Source organism: Myotis davidii, unplaced genomic scaffold (assembly GCF_000327345.1).
Source record: "Myotis davidii unplaced genomic scaffold, ASM32734v1 scaffold557, whole genome shotgun sequence".
NCBI lineage: Eukaryota > Metazoa > Chordata > Mammalia > Chiroptera > Vespertilionidae > Myotis > Myotis davidii.
In genome coordinates, this window is record NW_006289557.1 from 1,806,181 (window position 1) to 1,828,884 (window position 22,704).

The 22,704-nt window shown below is 37.7% G+C and overlaps 1 protein-coding gene across 1 annotated transcript in view; it reads left to right on the forward strand.

Moving 5' to 3' along the window:
• Positions 1-22,704, forward strand: part of FGF12 (fibroblast growth factor 12) — a 514,802-nt gene that overhangs the window by 1,103 nt on the left and 490,995 nt on the right. The window lies entirely within an intron of this gene.

Here is a 22,704-nt window from a genome sequence, read left to right on the forward strand (position 1 = left end):
ACAAGGTGTTATTTTTAAACCAGGAATGTCAGTCATTGTGCTAATGTGCTCAGGATCAGGGGATGGTGCTGGATTTCCTATTTCTGGGCTGATTAATAAAACTAGCATGCTGAATGATAGCAGGTCTGTGTTCAAGGAAGTATTTTAAGTAATTAGTAGAGTTAAGTATTTGAACCTAGGTAAGTATTTACGGTATGAAAAGAACTGAATTAACATGAATTCAGACTAGTTAGCAATTTTTAGTTTAGAAAAACTATTGTTGTGATTCGCTGATGAGCACTTCAATGACTAGCAGTGGTGTACATATATGAGAAAATCCAAATACTTATATTTCTACATATACATGTATAAGTCTAAAGAGGCATATATTTATTAACTTTATTATAGAATCCATTTTAAAATGAGAAACCAGTCTTAACTCATAGAGGTCTGTAATATTCCAGTTTATTAAGTATTTCTGGAACATAATGGCAGACAGAGAGAGTATTATTTTACTATGAAATAGATTTTTGTGTGCTTAGATGACACCTGCTGTATGGTTATTAACTTGTTTTTGTGTTTGTTTTTTTGGCAATGATCCTTGGTAATGTTTGGCCTCCAATTTATATACTAATTCCTGGCCCATCATAAGGACGATGTATCCCTTAGCAATACTTTTTTATTTTCCTTCCTTGCTCATAAAATATATTACATGTCACTCAAAATTCCAGTTGGTTTATATCTCAAATTGGCAGTAGTAGAGTTCTAGATATTCTACCAGTCTTGGTTTTGAAAGGAGAAAGAATCTGAGAAATATATCTGAGAAGAATTAGGCCAGAACTTCTATAGTTATTCAGATAACAGTGATACAGGCATGAATCACAGCATTGACCAAAAGGCAGTGAAGCATTTTGCCCCAAGCCAATATTGTGGTTATTCTGCACAGGTACCATGTTGCCTCACACAAAACGCATCATAAATGTTTTTATGCATGTTAGCACTTGGGTTTCCTTTACAAAGCTGAGTTAGCTAGGTAGTGACCACATTAAGAATGGATACATTTTTTACATATTGGCTTTATTTTCTAAGTTGACGAAATTGGAACAGCTAAACATTGTAGCCAACTTAAAATTTGTATTAGTATATCAAGAGGTGTGTGTTCCATTCAAATTGGTCCATCTTTTATACTTTACGCTGCCATGTACAAACTTCTTTCCCCAACAGATTCAAATCTATTTCTAGGAAGACATTCTGAAATGTGAGTACATATAATTATTTTTTTCTGCTGGAAACTCTTTTAATATAGATTACAAGAGTATTATGGTATGATTCAGTTGAGGGTTCAAGAGTTCTTTATCTCAGAAAAAAATCGAATGGCTCAATTATTATTGACTCCTGTCACTTGCGTTTGACAACCTTCACATTACCTCTAGCATTTGCAAATCTTCCTTTGAGCACTTGTCCAGAGTTTCTAGCAAGTTGGACTTCAGTTATTTACAACTAAGATCAATTTTCTTTTGTTTCTCTCCTTATTGCTTTGCTCCCCACTTCCTGTCATCCAGGGAAAAGAAGAGAGGAAAATAGATCAGTTGCCCTAGCAATCGAGTCTCCATCTAATTTCAGTGATCTTCATGCACCAGGGTAATTCATATAGCTTCAAAGGTTTGGGTTGGTTGGTGCACAGTCGGAACAGCTTTGACAGAATTTGTGCCTTGCAGTGGCTCACAAACTTTGCTGTGCAGTAGAATCATCTGGCATGCTTTGTGGCCATCCTCGGGGCTAAGTGGCACCCCATGCCAATTACATCAGAATATTAGGGTGCAAAACATATAGGTAGTTTTAAATGATCCCTGATGCAACGACGTTTAGGAACCACTGAATTAGTCTCTGGATAATAAAAATGTGGGTTGAAAACTAACTAGCTTTTTTCAACTGCAGGATATTTTCTTTACTCTAGGACAATTAAATCAGAAGTGTGTATTAACAAAATCCCCAGGTAATTTGTATTGAATCAGAAACTTCTTTTAACAAAATCCCCAGGTAGTTTGAGAAGCACAGATTTAGAGTGAGGAAAGATATTTGTCTATCATCTATCTATCTATCTATCTATCTATCTATCTATCTATCTATCATCATCATCCATCATTTCTCGCTTGCTCTCCCCTATTTTCCTCCTCTCCTGACAACTGTATTATATGTGTCTTTGTCTAGCTATGTTTTTGACATCAGGCTGGCATATTAGGAACACCTGTAGAGTTTTTAAAAGCAAAAGAATGTTTAGGCCACATCTCTAGACATTCTGGTTTAATTGGTCCTGGAGTGGAACCTGGGCACAGGTATTTTGAAGAAGCTTCCCAACTGATGCTAATGGATAGCTAGAGTTACCCATTGGTCTAGATCCTTGCTACTCAAGGTGTGGTCCACAGACCACATTACCAGCAGCATTAAAGCACATCGACATTACTTAGGAACCTGTTAGAAATGGAGACTCTCAGGACTCACCCTAGATTTTATGAATCAAATGTGCAGTTCATCAAGGTCTGCTGGTCCTTTATATATACACATGCAAGTTTAAGAAGCACTGGTCTAGATCTTGGAGAATTGATTATATCTGAGAATGACATCACTTCAGGCCCCTCAGTAGATCTCACTAATCAATCTGGAAGCTCCTGGATATGTAATCATGATATAGGTCTTCTTGTTGCTTCTGGACAGAATGGAAATGAAAGGAAAATAAATTGCCTGCTTCATGGTTAGATCAGAAACAAACTCACTTTTAAAAAAATATATATTTTTATTGATTTCAGAGAGGAAGAAAGAGGAAGAGAGAGAGAAACAGCAATGATGAGAGAGAATCATTGATTGGCTGCCTCCTACACCTCCAAAACCCAGGCATATGCCCTGACTGGGAAATGAACCATGACCTTCTGGTTCATAGGTCAATGCTCAACCACTGAGCCATACCAGCCAGGCCAAACTCACTTTTAAATATCCTCTCTCTGCTCTTCCTCAAGCCATTTACTTTCAACCCTGATTATCTTTAAACACTTATTTTCTAGGTCTATTCTGAGCTCCTGACAATGCCCTGATATATATCCATGATAGTGTGATATTAGACTTTTTAACTCAAGGTACATCTTAACAGAGTGAATATAGCTTTACCCTTTTCCCGTTGTCATATGTCTCTGCTCAACTCTTTTGAGATTGATTTGCTATGGCCCTTGTTCCATAAAATCTCCCCTGACCTCCCCATATCTAATTTGTCCCTTACGTACTGCATTTTTTTTTTACAATCTGCATTGTAATTTTATGCTCTTTATGTAAACAAATGTTTATTGAGCACCTGCTATATTCCCAATGTGCTAAGAAGCAATCTCTGATCTTAAAGATCTCACTCTCATATCCCCATTAATAGATTGTCCTTCTTGTGCAACGTACCTGCAGCTACCCAGGAGCCTGCCCCATATAAAACATTTCCATTTACCTATGCAAATGTGTACTTGAGGGACTCAGATTGTGTAGGTTGAACTGCATAGCTTTGATTACTTCATCATGCCTATTTATGCACCAGGAGATTGTAAGTTAGGAGAGGCAAAACATGTTTGGCTACCAGGAGGGCGACAGAAGCATAAATTTGATTTCAGAACATAGAAGTCAGTAACTTGATCTGCTTCCTCTATAGAGAGCTGTATATATGTTCCCAATGAATGTTCAGCTCTGTTCTGGGTTTCACACCATCCATTAGAGTCCAAGCAGAGCCACGAACTAATGCATTTAATGTATAGAACAGTTATGTCTCTGAAAACAGAACGTTTCACCCTACAGGAGGGAAAGAAAATGTCTACGCTGTAACTCATTTAGAGAACTGGGAAGTGATTTTAAGAAAAGCTCCGTTGTGACTAAAAACAACTAAAACACTGAGGCCATGGTAGTGAGATAAGTAAAATAAAATGCAGTAAAAAACATAGTGTAACAGAATAGGCATTGGATGGAGGAGATCCTTGTTCTTACTCCAGTGTAACTTTTATTACATCATTAGATATAGTTTTCCTGTCTGAGTCTCAGGATTCTTAACTGTTAGAGGACGTGCAATTTGTTTGATTCAGTATATTTACTGAGATGCCACATTGCTTCGGACACATTATTAAATTCTGGAGAGAGAGATATAAATAGTGCATTGGCTTGCCATCCAGGAGCTTACATTTTAGAAGTACGCAAACAGACCGTGGATTTCTAACATTGTGTATCTCTTATGCATTTCTAACATTGCATGTCATTTATCTTTCAGAAGTAGGGTAGGTTACCTAGCAGGCTAGGATATAAAATCATCCAGTAATTAATGACCACCAGAGAGGCACTTAACATTCCACAGCAATAATGCCTGTCTTTTGTTCCCCCTTTGGTTTCTTTAAACAAAATTGTTGTGTGGGAGAACATTTGAACTCAAGCTAAGTATCCACTCTAAAAGCTGTTCTAACTGACTCGATACCCAGCTAGTAACCCATCGTGTGATTATTATGAGGCTCGTTAGCATTAGCAATGAGTCTAGAGGTGGCCAGGTAGTTATCTCCTATCATTCTCTCATCCCTGTTCTTTTCTGCCTTTAAGCTTCTGAAGTACTAACCCTTCTAGTGCTGTGTGATCACGAATGGATTTGTGATTTTTCTTGATGAGACACTTTGTATCTTTTTAATGGGCTTTTATTGTCATCTCTCTTAAAATTCTGAGATTAGACATTTTAACTTCATTTTATAAATAACAAAACAGGCTCAGAAAGACTAAGTGACTTAGGCAACACATCTTAACTTTGTTTCTCTATAAAATATGAATTATTGCACCCACCTCAGGCCCCATACCATAATATGAGTATGAACTTAAACCCATACCAATAAAGCATTTAGATTTCTTTGGAGTCAGTCTTTCATCATGGTTAGCTGTGTTTGTCTTTTCACTAGACTGTGAGGTCCTAGAGGGGAGAAATTGGTCCTTTGCCACCTTTGTAGTTTTAGCAGCAAGCATCCCACATAGACACTCAACAGTATCTCCTCTGGTTTCCACAAAGGCTTCCATGTATAAAGAGGGACTTCTTTTACACATATTTTATATGTTTTACAGTTACTCCTAGAATACCTAAATTTATTTCTGTGTTGCTCAGGCTTAGTTTGAGGCAGTTATATAACATCTTATGGGGTTGAAGGTGGAGATATATTGGGTCAAGTATTATATATCTTCGATGGGTTTAAAACATAGATGTGTAAAATATGGCCACAAACAGATTCTTAATCAGGGGTGCACAGCAGAATGACTGGGTACCCCAGGATATGTGGGGCTTAGATATTTAAGAAGCACATCAGGTGATTAGGATGTACACCTTCAATTATGAATCAATAAATGAGCTACAGGGTGGTTACTATGAAACTATAACATGTACCTGCGTCCCTTATCAGGAACACTACAGGACTCCTACTGCCTGGGCCTTGATTTTTATTGTCACCCTCTTTAGTGTTAAGAAGGTGTACATGTAGAAGAGAGGCCTAATTTCTGTATCCCAGGCTTGGGATGCAACATGGACATGGAGAGTGTCTGAGGCTAAGGTGACACATGACCTTAGTTTCCCCAACATCTTCATCCTCATCTCCTTGTTAACATCCTTGCAGGCAGAGCACGGTGGGGTTTTTCCAGGATCTATGTCTACAGTCCTAATTTTAGTTTGCTCTCCTCTTCAGTTACTTTTCGAAACAGTCTCTTTCTCCTTGTCTCTGGAATGTAGGACTCCCACCCAGGCAGACCATGGTATTTTGGGCTGTGAGGCAGCGGATGGATAGTGCCTTGGCAGAAGCCCCAACGGACACCTGTTGTCCCTGCACAGACACCGTCTTTCTTTCTTTAGCGCATACTCTGTCTTGCATTTTACCTGAAACAGACCCTCCTGCCAGTGATTCGGAGAGGACAGGTCATTGAAAGTGAGGTTTTAAACTCTGTGAAAGAAACACAGGGAAGTTGCTGTTCTACGGTTAGGTTTTTGTTTCTCTTCTCTTTGTGGACAGGCCATTAACCTGAGAAGCAGCCCAAAAGGGACTAGGCTGCAGGGAAAAAAAATCCAGAAGCTTGCAGAGGCCATTCAGAAGATGACCAAACACATCGAACACTGGAACATTCGTTTAACCAGCAGGCAGGAAGAAGCAGCAAGGCCAATCTCCAAGTGTCCGTCTCTCCCCATCCCATTCATTCCTACACTTGTCACCCATGTGAAACAATTAGGTTTTGCTGAAACCCTCAAACACTGCTAACATTCAAACAGGGTGAGCAAACCTTAGCACAAGGCAAATTAGGAAATGCCTTTTCAGCTTTTTGGAAACTGATCATCTAGATATGTTTCTGATTGCCAAAAAAAAAAAAAAAAGTCAGAATGTTTATGCCCTTCATCTCATTCACGTACTAAATTGGGCTTAGAGGATCTACAAATAAGAGAATTACACAAGATTTATTACATAATCATTCTAATTGTTAGAATCTGGATAGTTTAAAATTAGATTATTTAAGCAGTTTTCTACAAGGGCTCTTCTTTCATTTCAAAATATTTTCAGCATTTCCAACACAATCTAAAATTGAATTTGGTTTACTTCTTTCTCTCTTCTGGAACTTAGAGGAGAAATATGTGCTATATGTCAAAAGAAAGGTTGTCATGTAAATGTCACTGTATTTGCAAGCCTTCAAATAATTTAAAATGAAATGGCACAGGTACTTTTTATTTATGGACTTTGCATCAGCATCAGCATGAAAAGCAAACTGATAATGCAAATAGAGCAAAACCCTCAATAATACTAAGGCAAAGGAGACAACCAAAGCAATTTTAGAACAAGATGATTGATTGCTTCATTTAATAATCTGCATCTACTGACTATCTGCTATGTGTTAGAGTTTCTAAGGCCAAGCTTTTCAAACCGGGCTATGCATACTGATGGGACTATGAGATTGTATACTGGGGTGACTCACGGAGGCACAGAAAACATGTGCATGTTCTGATGAAATAAAACTGACATTAGACAATACACTGGAGAACCTGGGTTCATGTTCTAGTCCCTCCGTTCGATGGTGGAATCTGGGGAAAAATCTCTTCCTTCTCCTCTCCGGAGTTCAGTGTCCTAAGCCGTTCTTCAGCTCTATTTGCTTATTCATTTCTAGTTTCTTAGTAAAGAAACTGCTTGTTTGTATTTTTTCTTTACTTGTTCCTCCTTACATTTGATGTCCATAGAAAATAAGTCAGGGTGGTCATAATTGCCACATTCATTTTTTAAGAACCACTGTAGATTTGAGCTAGCTGTTTAATGCTGTGAGTTGTGTGACTGAAGTTGTTGGGTCTATAACTGGGTTGAGCAATTGAACTGGGTTGAACAATTAATTTGGTTTCAAGTGAGAAAGCATTAAGACAGCTGGGAAATTGCTACTTGGCTGTCTATAGATTTCATAATTGTGACCACAATAGAGGCCCAACTATGTCTGAACCGGTGGGTGGCTGCTGTGTCCTGGCTTAGGAGGCTGGAGACTTGGATTTGAATCCTACTTCCTGTTTCAGTTCATTGTGTGACATTGAGTTGGTCACTTCCTTTCTCAGTCCTTGTTTCTTCACCTGTGAAACAAGGGTAGATTAGTGACAAAATTCTTTTCAACTCTGGAATTGTAAGAACAAGCATTTGTGATGTGTTTATGTAGGAATTACAGTGGATATGTTCTGTTTAAGGCTTTATATTTGGCACCTTGATCTCTCCTATTTCTTTGGCTAACTCAGTGTCATTTTTGCTCAGCAGATTGTACATTATGTTTCTGTAACATTTTTTTACCCTCACACATATCTTGTTTTTACAATTAAGATCAGTTTATTTATACATTAGTCATATGTGAAGTTGATTTGGTGAATACGGTTTTCTCCTCTTTCCCAACCCAAATCAGCATTCCCCCTAAAAAAAGAAAAGATAAACAGATTAACGCCAAGAGTCTAAGAGCTGAATGTTTTGCCAACATTTACCATTATAGAAAGGATATTTGATTTTCTTTCAGTTCTCAGTCATTAGCAATATATTATTGAAAAATAATTGCAATCAAGCCCTCATTGTCTTCAAACAACTTATAAACCAATAGTCATCTTTTCTGACATTTGATGGGCTACTGATCATTTGAGTTTGAAGAAGCATATTTTTTGTATCTAGATGAAAGTTTTCAAGAGTATAAGAGCTTTATGGTTGGTAAGCTTAATTTCTTGATTGTGCAAATAAAAATGTAATGATGGGGTGAACTATTTAACAGACATTAACGTATTAGTGAGCATGAGTTGTAATCAGAAACACTTGTGATCTGATGATGATTATAAAAACAGTGATGTGGATTTATGTATTGATTACAATAATGTAAATTTGTATGATTCATGGACAAAGAGTAGAAGGTAATATGCAAAAATTGCCAATATTTAGTTAATGGTGTTTGGATTGTGACTGAATTCTTTTTCATTTTCAAATCTTTTATCAATAGTTTATTATAGTTTTTAATAAAGCATATATCACTAGACATTAGATTCAGTTATAAGCGCTTAAACAGTCTACTTAAGCTGAACTCAAGCAAATCTCTCCATGAGCCATGATTCCATGCTTTATTCCTGTGGGACATTAAAAGGGCCATGAGGAGATAACTGAGTCTTTTGAATACTACTGATGTATCTTTTAGTATGGACCAAACACTGCTTTATATACATTGACTCAACTAATCCTTATAGCAATCCAGTAAGGCAGGCACTATTGCTATCCCTGTTTCAAGGAATGGAAGACCCAGGCATAGAGATATTCAGTAACTTGTCTAGATTACACAGCTAGTAAAGGGCAGACTGGCTTCAGAGTCTGTGAGCCTAACTACGAGCGAACATCCAGGGTATACTTTTTCAAGTCTGGTAAGTCAATTAGTTACCGAAAAATGAATCCAGCTGTTTACATATACTAAATTTAGTATGTACTTTATTACTTTTTAGTATACACTTTATTATCCTTTATTGCTTGGTCTCCCCCAAACCCTGGACCAATGAGAGCCAGACTCAGGGAGATACCAGCAGTTCCTGCCTGCTCTCAGGTGGGCTTGAGAAAGAGCCTGCTGCTCTCTTGAGCCTTGGGTTGGCTCCAAACCCATAACCGTAAGTAGGCATGGGATTGCAACTTCCTTTCCTCAGCTCCCCTTGAGTAGCTGCTCTGCCTATCTGGGAAGCTCATTCAAGTGAGAGAAAGATTACAAAACTTGAAATCACATACATAACTAGCAACTTGTTAATCCCTGTGACTTTGGTAGGACATATCTCTGTGTCTTTGAGTCCTCTTTTGTACAATTGTTCTTTCCAGGGACAAATAAAGAGAATATATAACTCCAAACATAAAATCAGCATTCAATAACAACAGCCTCTGCTTTGATAGTCATTATCTGACCCTTAGTCTTCTTACTTCCTATGTTCCTGTGTGGGTTTGGATTCTTGCCTTAAACTCCCCCACTATCATGGTAGCCCCCTTGCATAGAACTGGATGCAGGATTTGGTACCCCTCGCACCACATGTAACATTCCTGAAGCATGGCAGGATTTCTACCTGATGCCGGAAGCTGCCATCTTGCTTAACTCTTACTACCATACTAGAGGCCTGTTGCAGGAAGATTCCTGCAAGAATAGGGCTTCCTGAGGCTGGCGCAAAGCATAGAAAGGAGCAAAACCTGCTGAGGCGGACTTCCCTCCTGCCTCTGCCGCCGGCTTGCTTTGCTCCCGCCTCCGCCTCCACGGCCTTGGCTCTGTTCCTGTCTCCGCCGCCTCTACTTTGCTCCCTTCTGCAGTGCTTCACTTCCTTCTACATTGTTGTCAGTCTTCGCTCCCAGCCAGTATATGCAAATTAACCGCCATCTTGGCTGGGTTAATTTGCATATAGTTGCTCTGATTGGCTGGTGGGTGTAGCGAAGTTATGGTCAATTAGCATCTTTGTCTTTTATTAGTGTAGATTCCTTCCTTCCCCTACCATTTCCCCTCCCCAGTCCTTTGACACCAGCTGTGATTGGTCTAGAACTGGTTCCATTCCTTCATGCTCTTCTATGGACTGTTAACCCCTGCTGCTCTCATTAGCCTTCTCCTTCGCCTTTTCTGGTTCCAGTTCACTCATTTTTCTCTGTTGCAACCACCAGAATGCCATGAAGCTGTGAGGCACCGTTTAAAATGATACTTTTTAAATCATGCTGGTTTGTCATGCTATAAAAACTAGAGTAGTGACACCAATTGGTTAATCTGCTGATCTTTTTTTTTTTTTAATCAGAATTTGACTAATTTGTTCCCATTGTCTGGCCTAACATGAAATTCAGTTTCCTCAGGAGATAAAACTTAACTCTCGTGATAGGAAAATTGACATCGTTGGTCTAGGAAACATTCTATGTTCATGTCAGAATAGTGAGGACAACTTTCTGCCCAGGGTGCCCGGTCAGGGGTTTTCAGACATTGGTTGCATCACAATAACCTATAGGCTCATTAGAACACACATTTCTGAGTCTCACTCCCAGAGGTTCTGATTCAGTGGGTCTGGGGTGGGCCTGAGAGTTTGCATTTCTAACTAGTTCCCTGAGGCTGCCTATGCTGCTGGTCTAGGGATCATATTTTGAGAACCACTGGTATAGACAACCTCATCTAAGACTCTCTTGTACCTCAGTATTGTATCTAGAAATAAATGTGTAAGTATACATTTACATGTATATACAATATACATTTTTCTTATTATTGAAGAATGTCAGATAAGGGACCATGCCTTAGAATTCTCGTGAGGAACACCACAGTTTGAAGGCGTCACCATGATTACATCTAGAAAATTACCCAGCACTGTCCACAACCACAGTGGCTAGTTAGTTAATAAAAACAAATCCATGTTTAGATGTAGACATTTCCGTTTATCTACACCATGCACATTGTTTGTCATTGGTACACAACATGAAAAGTGACATAGTTTCTGACCTCATGAAGACCAGTTTTTGAAGGTAGACCCAAACAGAATCCCAGGAAAAACTGACAGTTGGCAATGCATGTGAAAATGTAGACTACATTTTACATTTACTTTCACTATCATATATTCTGTGTGGGTTGCTCTGGATAGCTGTTATAGGCCAGGAACCAATGAGTGAAACAAGGTTTACATCCTCTATGATTACACCAGATAGAGAAATATGTTTTGTGGGAATACAGAAAAAAGGAGCTGGCATTTGAGGTAGGTCTTGCAGAAAAGGTGGTGTTGAAACATTGGTAAAGTATCCCAGGCTGACAGAATAGTACAAGCAAAGGGAAATAGTCACTAATATACATGTAGCAACTAGGGAAATATTAAGTGATTGGTTAATTCATTAATCCGGCAAATATTTATGATGCTGGACACTGTTCTAGGTGCTGAATATGGGAGGGACAAGACAAAGTCCCCGCCCTCATAAAGCAGGTAGGGCTGGAGACAGATACAGTGAATGACACACCATGAAAAAGAAATTGGGAGAAAATCATGGAGGCCTGTTGCATATAAATTACATTTCAAAAATGTTAATTAATATAATTAATAATTGTCTTTTAAAATTAGATTCTCAGGGATTTTAGAATTCAATTCTACTTGCAAATCGATTATTCCCTAGGTTTTCAAGAAAATATCTACCGTACAAAGCAAGGTGTATCTATAAGCCCACTGCCATGGCCAGGGTATATGCTGTGGTCAGTATTTCAGTCTCTGACTTTTTCCAACCTCTGCTGCTGACACTCTTCCTTTACCTAATGGAAGTGAGTTTTATTTCTGTCTCCTTTTGGCTCTCAATCCCTCCAAATTTTTACACCAAAACTTACAGATTGGTATTTTAGGAAAAAGGTCCAAAGAATCTTTTTGAAATGTGTTCAACTTAAAAATTGCTCCCTGAAGATCTTTACATTATTATTAAGTCTCAGAATTATAATGATAGAGCAAACTATTTAAGCAACTATTGATATGAAGTTTCTGACACTCTTCTATCCTTAAGTATATGAAATACTATTTGCCTTCAAATTTATCATCACTCTTTCAATGGCATGTTTTCATATTCTGCCTCTCTTTCTTTAGAGAAGCTAGAGAGATTAAAAATAGTTTCTAAACTGAATTCTGGTTTTGGGTTTTGTCTGTCTACTTTCTAGCTGAAGATATTCAGCAAGGTTACTAATTTCCCTGATCGTAGATTTTCTCATCTATAGAGTGGAGATAATAATAGTACCTATTCATAGAGTTGTTTTGAAGATTAAATGAGATAATATAGAAAAGTGCTTACCACATTGCCTGGCATATATTAAGTACTCACCAAAATATAGCTATCAGTACAACTCTCAAAACTGCCTTATTATAACCTCTGGTACAAACCCATAGCCCTGGGCTTTTGCTGAGTCTGATGGATTCAGGTTTGCTAAACTGTTTCAATAAATTCCAAGTGTAGTACTTTCCAGTCTGAGCTTTTAGTGGTAACTCAACATAGAGCTGTAAAGTACAGGAACCTCACAAAGATACTGCTTTTGGATAAAAGTCTTAAAATAGTTCTAGGAAAACACTGTCAAACTGGAGAGCCACAATCAATGGTTAAAAATCCAGAAGACTGTCTTGTATAGAGAAGGTGTCAGCTGGCCAGTGAGAGATTTATGAACAAGATTGCGAAAATGAAGGTCAGCAGATGATTTTCATTTAATAACCACAAGGAGCAGTGAGACAGATGGCCAGGGCAGCCTTGTCTTTTCTCTGAGCAACCTCTTCTGATTTAGACTGACCACTGAATCGGGTCTTAGTAAAGCTGTGAGGGTGTCACGGAGGTCACCCTGCAGCCTCCTGTGTTACTTAGTCCTTCAGAAATGTTTCTGGAGCAAGACATGTATAAAGACAATTCCTTGTGAATAAAATTTGAGGTGATTTATTCCTTTTCTTTTTTTTAACCTATTATTTTTGTCACATAGAAAGTATATTATCAAAGTTCTTCGTTCTCTCCCTCAAATTTTTTTCTCTCCAGAGAGAAACACTTTCAACTCTTTTTGCTATTTACCTCCATATTCTAAATAATAGTCTCTTTTTACAGCCTCTCAATTTCTTACCTCTATTTTTCATGCATCACCATAAAAAAGAAGTTTTCATTCTCTCTCTCTCATAATCACATTCTCACCATAACAGGCATCCTTCCCACCGTCTTCCCGGGGCTGATACATAGCTCTTTTGTTGGGTCAATATTTAGTTGTGACATTATTTTGACTGGGTAAATACTTTCCATGACTAAGCAAGTTGAACTATGATTATTCTTATTTGCCTTTTAAGGTTTTGTCTGTGGTTGATAATTGTCTTGTTTTTTTAAAAAAATATATTTTTAATGATTTCAGAGAGGAAGAGAAAGATAGAAACATCAATGATGAACGAAAATCATTGATCGGCTGCCTTCTGCATGCCACACACTGGGGATTGAGCATGCAACCCAGGCATGTGCCCTGACCTGAAATCGAACCATGACCTCATGGTCCATAGGATGATGTTCAACAAAAGGAGCTATACCGGCCAGGGAAGAGGAGTTTTTTTTCTGTTTTTTTTGTTTGTTTGTTTGGTTGGCTGAATGCCTTGAGATGAGGTTCACATCACTGGCAGAGGCTTGGAGCTAAATAATGAAAAGAAGGTAGAAATCCGAGCAAAAAAAAAACACAAGACAATTGCCAGTCATCATGGCTCATATCCTTCTATATCTATGCCCTGGGCACTAGTCTGATTCTGGGATCTGCCTTTCCATTACCCTGGAAAACTGCAGGATTCTGTTTGAATGTCTTGTTTCCCTGAATTCTCTGTATTCTTTCCTAGTTCATTCCCCAATTTGGTGGGAAAAAGACATGTCGTAGTTAATTTTCTGTGCCTTTGCATATATAAAAATACCTTCATTTTCCTCACCCCCCTTATATTTGAACAATAATTTTGCTAGGTATAGAATTCTGTGTTGAAATAATTTTCTTTCAGATTTAAATGCACCAGTATAATGTCTTCTCCCTCCTGGTTTTGTTGTTCTGGTCTGATGCCATTCTGATTTCTTTATTTTTGAACATGCCTGATTTTTTCTCTTTAAAACTTGTAGGATCTATACTTTTCCCTAGAATTTTGAAAAAGTATAACGATTTGCCTTGTGGGTTTCTTCTCACCCATTATGCTTGGTACTTAGTAGGCTCCTTTAATGTGGAAGCTCTTATTCCTTACATCTAGATAATTTTCCTGAAGATTTTTTTCTTGATGATTTCCTATTCTTCTGTTTTAATTTTTATTTGGTTTTACCTTTTTGGAAACTTTGTTACTTAGATATTGATATACTAAATTTATTTTTAAATGTTTTTATTTTTATATACTTTATTTACTATTTTCCATTTCTCTTACATTTTCCCCTTATTTTCTAGTTAATGCACTCAAGTCTATCTTTTAGTCTTTCTCTTAGGTTTTCTTTTTTATTTCTGATATCAGATTTTGTTTCCAAGATCCTTATTTATTATTTTAAATCATTCCATCTTATTTGATTTTAAATTATTCCATCTTATTTTGCTAAAGCAACATTTTCTAATACCTTGCTGAGAATATTAATTATATATATAATTACATACATATATTTACAATTGTTATCTTCTTCCATAGCCTTTGTTTCCAGTAAGCCTTTTTCATTGTTTTGGTTCCTATCTTTCAGGTTAGAGACTTTCTGCAGATGTTTTTATATGCAATTACATGTTTATATTTAACAGTGGGTGTAGGAGGCTAAACAGGTTACTGGAATGGGTGGGGCTTGTTGACAATGATCGTAGTTGTAGGGTGATTTTGGTGAGCTTTTCATTGTGGAGTTCCTGAAACCAGTAGTTTTAGGTCTTACCTTTACCTCTTCTTATTTACAAGATTCCTCAAAGGAGACTCTTTCTGCCACCTGGATGGTAAAGACTTGGCTGCCAGGATTCTGTGAGTCTCAGCAATTAGTGTGTAAATGTTCCCTTAATCTCCCAGTTCTCAATGTGGACTCACTCTGCCCCCTGGACAGAGCACTTCTGTTCAGTCCTCTACAGAGTAAATCTCCAGTCTTCTACTGGGACTGGGGAGGGCAGTTGTCTAGTTGCTCAATGTTTAGGAGAGGGTTTGAGATTCTAATACCGTCTTAAAAACAAACTTCCCACCAATCTTGCATATTTTATTTCTTTCCTCTTCACCCTACTTCTAGACAAACCTGGAGATTTTGCAGTCTCAGGTTGTTGATTCTCTTTACTCACTGCTGAGTTAGAATACAGCTGTCTCTGGTCTGCTAAATCCTTTATATCTTTACCAGCTGAATTCCCATTTCTAAAAGTTGGTTTTCTTCTCTCCCTTTTACTTCATCTTTATAGATTTATCAAACACACACACACACACACACACACACACACACACACACACACCTTTATTGTACCTTTAATGGTGTTTCAGGTAGGAAGGAAATTAAAAGCCTGTGTTCAATCTCCCCATCTCTACTAGAATTCTTTTACTTTTAAAAGATACTAAGTAATCTTACAAAAACATAATCTCAACTCAGAGTTTCCTAGAGATAGCATTTTGTGGAATTCTCAGCAGTGCCCTGGCTGGCTTCCTCTTTTATCCAACATATTATATTGTCAGACATCAGGGTCATTAAAGTAGTTTTCCCATGAGAAAACACCCATAAATATCATAGAAGAGTTACAAGGTTAAGAGACTACCAAGAATATGTCAGCTAGTTTTATAAAGTTGCCTTGACATTCATTCACTCTTCCACTACCTGGGCATCCATTGGACACTTCCCCTGGGTCATGATGACAACACTGCTCAAGGTGCAATATGGTAAATGCCAAAATGGACATATTAACAACTGCTAGAGGCTCTGAGAGATGGGCGTGATTAAGTCTACATTCAATCATTCATGATTGGAAATGAGTCTCAGCTCTCACAATTCAAGCAATAATTTCCCAGAAAAACCCTCTTATGAATTCAAGCACTGTAATAGCATCTTTATGCTCAGAAGAGACTTTGGAAGTCATTTTTTAGCTTCTTGATTTTACCTGGAAAAGCTGAGGCTAAGAAAAAATGTAACTCAGTCCTGTTAAATTCAGGTCTTAAAACTCAGGTTACTTGATTCCCATACTATTTTTTCTATCCACTAAATCAAATTGCACCCTATCCTAAAGCCCAGCTATCTATAAATAGGATTAAATTATTAAGTAGTAGCTCTGAGTCTCAGAGATCTGGAAGTACCAGTTTTGAAAATCCCCGAGGATTTCTTTAAAAATAATAATTCAAATGAAGGAGCTATGCTTTGGACATAGTTGTAGGACTCCGAACTCTTCCATGTAATGTCATAAAGACAGAATGGCTTGCCGGCCTCAGGTCTTAAACTGGAAGAGCAGGGCTCTTTTTATTTTCACGGGTTAATGTTGATTGAATTCAAATTTACCCAGCAAATTTAGGGAGCAACTTCCTTATGCCATTCCGCAATATATATTTGAGAGTTTTTCCATGTTTACATTGTCTTGAAAGCACACAACATAGAATTCAAACATTTTGAAGGGGCGGAGAATGTTGTCTTCAGTGAGCACTTAAGAATGTAATGTATTCTGTTAAATTTATGGTTTCATGACTTAACTATTAGCAAATGGTATATCATGGGGAAGCTAAGAACTATAAAAACACATTCAACAGCAAGTTCGTTATCAGTAATACACTGCTAATAATAATTACATTATTCATTCAAACAAAACACAACTGGGAAGAGATCTTATAATATCTTCCCAAAGTACAGGATAGGGCAAAGGTAGGTTTACAGTTGGTACGCAAAACACAGAGTTTATTCTTGTATTGTTACTTCTTAGTTATTGTATTAGTTTTCATACCAACAACTGTGAACCTACTTTTGCCCCACCCTGTGTATTACATTTTTATATCCACAAATAACGAGATTGCAATTTCCTCAGGAAAGTTTTTCTTGGTCCTTCTCTAATGAGAAAAGTCCCTTCTCTGGTCCTGTGACCCCACCCTGCAGCGTGGATTTCTTTCTGCACTCTATTATCACCACGGGGGTGCATGTCAGAGCTTCTCTTCTAAGCTACAAGCCTCAGGAAGGCATAGACTATGTCTTTCTTCCTTGTAATCCTAGTGCCTTAACACGTATTAGGTGCACATACAATACAAAGTTAATTGAGTTCTTGATATGTAATATTATTTATTTACTTGTTTTTGTACCACTTTTTATTATACCCACATGGACAAAGACATACCTAGCACATGTGTGTTCTGACACACATGTAACACACAGTCTCCACTTCTCCTTCCTTCTCTTTTGAAACATCACTCAGGTCTCATCCCAGGAGCTCAGATACCCTGCAAAGAAGGGACCACATTCACTGTGACTTAACTTCCTGTTGCCCATGGAAGAGAACTACCGATCTTTATCCCCAGGAAATCTAGTTAGGCATGAAAACTTCCTCCTTCGCTTGGGCAGAAGCAATTTCTCTGCTGTTTCTAAAATGAGAAATAAAATGGTCTTTTCACCGTTGTTCTTGTCCTTGTGCATTGGGGAGTGGCATGATTCTTCATTATTATCTGTGCCTGTACCTTGTCACCAGTCTTCGGCTTCTCCTCGCTCCCATTAGAATGCGGCAGAGCCTAGAGTGCTGTTCCTTGTCACAGCTTTGTAACTAGATTCTAATGCTTGTCTTTAGTTACTCCTCTGATCTCAGTGACTCAGGGGTACAGACTGTACTTCTCAGGACCTTTTTGAGTATCAAAAACTCTTACCATTTGCAACGGCATGGATGGAACTGGAGAGCATTATGCTAAGTGAAATAAGCCAGTCAATGAAGGAAAAATACCACTTGATCTCACTCATTCATGGATAATAGAGAACATTATAAACTTTTGAACAATAATAGATACAGAGGCAGAGCTGCCTCAAACAGATTGTCAAACTGCAGCGGGCTGCATTTCCAGAGCCACAGCTATCATTTTCGTTCTTTAAGATAACTCTGGATTTCCACTTTCTGAGGCCTGGTGGTAGAGGTGCTTTAGTTCCCTCAGCTCGAAAGTGGAGGCTGAAAAAATTGGTAAGGAAAGACTTTCTTGTCCTTGATGTCTAGGTCAGTTTGCTAGACATGCATTTTGGTGGCTGTCCTGTCCTCTTTTTACATTCCTCTATTCCTTTTGCATGGGTTATTCATCTGGTTAGAGTTAAGGTTCTTTTGAAAGCAAACTTTACAGTTGTAAACCCTTCACAAAGTTCCTGGGGAATGCCCCTTAGAATCTTGTCTTAATTAGATGCAAATGAGGATTCTAGTGGAATAATTATTTTTCTTTACCTGATTGTATCTTTGGAACAGAGATTGCTATGCGTTTATGTACAGAGAATTAGGTGTATAGTAAGAAAGTCTGGGCTCAAATTTAACTCTGTGACCTTGGACATATCACTTTACATTTCTGGGTCTTGGTTTGTTGTAAAAAGAAGTAAAGGTCCTGCCTCTGGGGTTTGGGGAAGGACTCCAGGAGAGAGTCTTCGGAAGTCCTTTATAAACCACAGGGTACTATGGTGAAACGAGTTGTTATGAATAGAGGTCTGACTCTTCCCAGTTGTTTCTGCTTGGTCAGTTAGTTCTGGATGAATACATTAGAGAGGACAGGAAGGAAGGGAACGGCACTGGGCTGGAGTCAGGTGATCCAGAGTCCATCTCGGGGTTGTTCAGCGCTCAGCCACTGATCTGCTGTGACCTTGCCAAAGTCACTTTATCTCATGTGCTTCTGTTGCGTCATCAGTAATATGAGGTGGGTTAAAGGAATGATAATGTAGAGACTCTCTTCTGGCTTAAAAACGTTTAGGGTTTTTGTTTGTTTGTTTTTTGTTTTTTGAGTATAAGTGATCTGAAAGTATTATGCGTTTAAAGGTGTTTCTAAGTTTAGGTTATTTAGTCAGAAGCCTTACCAATTATAAACCCACATGGTATATTTTGAATACATGATTTTAAGGAACTTGTTTAAAGAAAACAGCAAAGTTTAATCTTTTAAGCACTGAAAAGGAACCAGTGGAATTTCCTATCCACTAACTTTTCCCATTGTGTCTGGGAGGAATTTGAATGTTTTAAGAGGAGGCTAAGTATTAACTTCAGATGAAATTCTGTGTGAAAAATTATGCCTACAACACCTAAAACACATTTGGTTGTGATAAATTCTCTAGTCACTTTAAATTTGTGTTTTCCCTTCATTCAACAACAAAATTATTGATTATTTGTTTTAAAAACTCTGGTTCTATGCTAAGCACTGTAGATGCACAATTGAATAAGACAATTTCAATTAGAAGAAACGGTTGATCTCATGTAGAAAAGAGCATGCATTAAAATTATAAGAGAGGTGAAACAAAATTCCAATAGTATAGGATAAGGAGAGATTTTGCTAAGGAGATGGAGGGAGGGTAAAAATATAGCATCTTTAAAATGCTATGTAGAATATACATGCTTTCCCATATACTATCTTGTTTAAATATTACACAGACTCTAAGAGGTATAGAAAAACATACCATCTTTCGGAAATTAGTTTGGAATCCTTTGAAACTTCCAAAGCCTAAACAAGGTAGAGAAAATATCAATAGGATATATTCTTATTTTGAAAATTAATGTAGGTACCTATAATCAACTCTTTCAAATTTTTGAAAGTTTTGCCCAAAGTGACTTGTCAGGACTATTTTTTACATTTGATCATAAGTATCATCCAATTAATCATCCATCCCCTTTTGCAATGAGAAGCTATAAGAAACTTTCCAAGTTATGTGAGAATTTAATTCCATTTATATTTTAAGGTGAAATTATCTAATATTTATAGCACGTTGGTTTGTGATCATAGAGCTGGGGAAAAATCTTACTTCAATTAGCTAAGTTTATAGATAATGAATACAATTCACTCTTCTTTTTAAAAAAGTTATTTTCACAAAATAAATGTCTTGCTTAAGTATAAGATCAGGATTATAATCATGGTCTTCTGGAGTAGTTTCTTTGTCCACATACCACAACCTAGGGTCTGTTTAAAGATTGTGGCAAGTAGCCTTGGCTGGGTAGCTCAGTTGGTTGGAGTGTCATCCCATACACCAAAAGGTTGGGGGTTCAATTCCTGTCAGGGCACATACCTAGGTTGCAGGTCTGATCCCTGATCAAGGTGGGTATAAGAGACAGCTGATTGAGGTTTGTCACATGGGTCTCTCTCTCTCTCTCTCTCTGAACAATCAATAAAAACATATCCTCTGGTGAGGATTAAAAAAATGATTGCAGCAAGTGCACCTTCATTGGATATGAGAGATTATTAAAATGATCTCAGTCTCTGTTTTACTGTTCACACTGTATTATTCCATGGATGCTTTTAAAAATAATTAATACTGTATCAGTTACTCATACTGTGCAGTGCTAATATTTCAAGGAAGCATGATTCTTTGTGATGCCAAATGCTTTTAATAATGAATCCACTCAAATATGTTAAGTGATTTCCACTCATAAAATGAGGAAACATGGTGCTGAGAAGTCTGCTTCATCTCTGCTTCCTTTTCAGTGAAACATCTTTTAAAAATGAAATGTATCTTTTTATTAGGATGCTACAAGATTTTATTTGTTGCATTGCAAAATAAAATTCTAATCTTATGTAAGCACATTAAATTTAGCAACTATTTTATTTTATTTAAAGAAGTATACTTTTCTGGGTTTGTGAGTGTGATATATTAGCTAACTTCACAGGTAATGAATGCAATATTCTGTTTTATTTTCTGTATTACTTGAATATTTTTAAAGCATCCTGTCTGTTTTTGAACTCTGCAGTTTATAAGGACCAAGTACAAATGCAGAGCGTTTGCATGTAAAATGAGCACTTTGATGACCTGTTAAGGAATTGGAGTTGCTTACCCTGAAACATACAGAGCTCAGGAAATGCGCCAATGACCATCCTGCTTCTGAACTGGCTTTTTGAGGAGCCCTGTAGCTTCCTGTTACCCTGAAAGGAGAGGTTATGGTTCTGTGTTAGTGGTGATGGTGGACAACAGAGATTCAGCCAAGGGACTGTTGCTGAATCTTAATTCATGTCTTTAAGATGAGAATTGATGACCATCAGATTTTTAAGTTACTTTTTGTTGTGTCTGAATAAAATGATCTCTTGAGTTATCTTTAAGTTCTGTTATTACTTTTGGAGCAGAGGTATTCAAATGATTTTTTTTTTTTGCGATGACAGTGATTAGGTACAATAGAATAACTGACTCAAAAAATGTTGGACTTGTCTCTCCAAACCCTCATACTACAGAGAAGGAACTGGAAATCCAGAGAGAGCGGTGGAGAGAAAAGTTGCAGGAAAGTCTATTGACACTGAAGTCAGGGTGTTTTCCTCTTTCTGCAATTCTTCTGAACACTTCCCTGACTTTGTGATCTAACATGCAAAGGATTGAATGGTCATGACACACAATGAAGGTGATGATTGGGATGGGAGGGCAAGCTCATGCTACACTGGGACATGCACATCCTCCTTCCAAATATTGCAGGCGATGGCTTATCTGTTGTATCAGTGGCTTTCTGCCAGCGTGGCTAAGGAAGAATGGATTTGTTAACTGGATGCTAAGCAGTTAGAAATTATGGAAGGTTTGTTATGTGTTCTAGATCACTGTGCTCTTCCTTCCCTAGCTAGAAATAAATGAGTAGGAGTGGGTCTCTTACACTCACCACAACTGAGCAGTTATTACTTGAGATTTTTCTTTTAAAAAAAATATTTTATTGATTTTTTTTACAGAGCGGAAGGGAGAGGGATAGAGTTAGAAACATCAATGAGAGAGAAACATTGATCAGCTGCCTCCTGCACACCCCCTATTGGGGATGTGACCGCAACCAAGGTACATGCCTTTGACTGGAATCAAACCTGGGACCCTTTAGTCCGCAGGCTGACACTCTATCCACAGAACCAAACCGGTTAGGGCTTGTAATTTCTCACACCCAGGAGTGATGCTAATGTCCATTAGGTATAGCTTCTCATGATCATCACTGTTTCACTCCTCTTCTACACCTTTAAATTGTGTAGGAAATGAAAGAGCAGATTTCCTTGTTGTGGAAAACACCAAGGTATAACAAAATGACATGGATGTCGTTTTGCCTAATACCTCATCTTACATACATAAAACCTGAATCCAGAAAATAAGATGTGGCTGGTATTTGGTAACAGATGAGGGTTAGAAACCAGAAATGAGAAAGAAAAAAACACATTTAAAGTCACAAATGCGTTATGGAACGTCATTGGGACATAGTGACTGCAGTTTTTTAAGGACAAAGACAAAGTTATACATCTTTTTATAGGATGAAGGAAGACATCTCTCTCATGACATGTGATTCTCTTTGTAGCATTAACATAAAATTTTTTTCTGAAAGGGACAAAGGGACTAGTGTTTACAAACTCAGGGAACAAAATGATGGGTACCCTGAAAGGTTTAGGGGCTGTTGATAATAATGCTGGCTTCTCTTTGAAAAATGGGAGTGATCATCACCTTTTGGAAGAAGATTTAAAAAATAGTAAGAGCTCTGTTGCTATTTGTTCATCTTTGGAAAGTACCTAACCCTTTCAAATTTCTAGAGAACCAAAGGTAAATCACAGAGCTGGCAGGAATATTAGAATTTATCATTCCT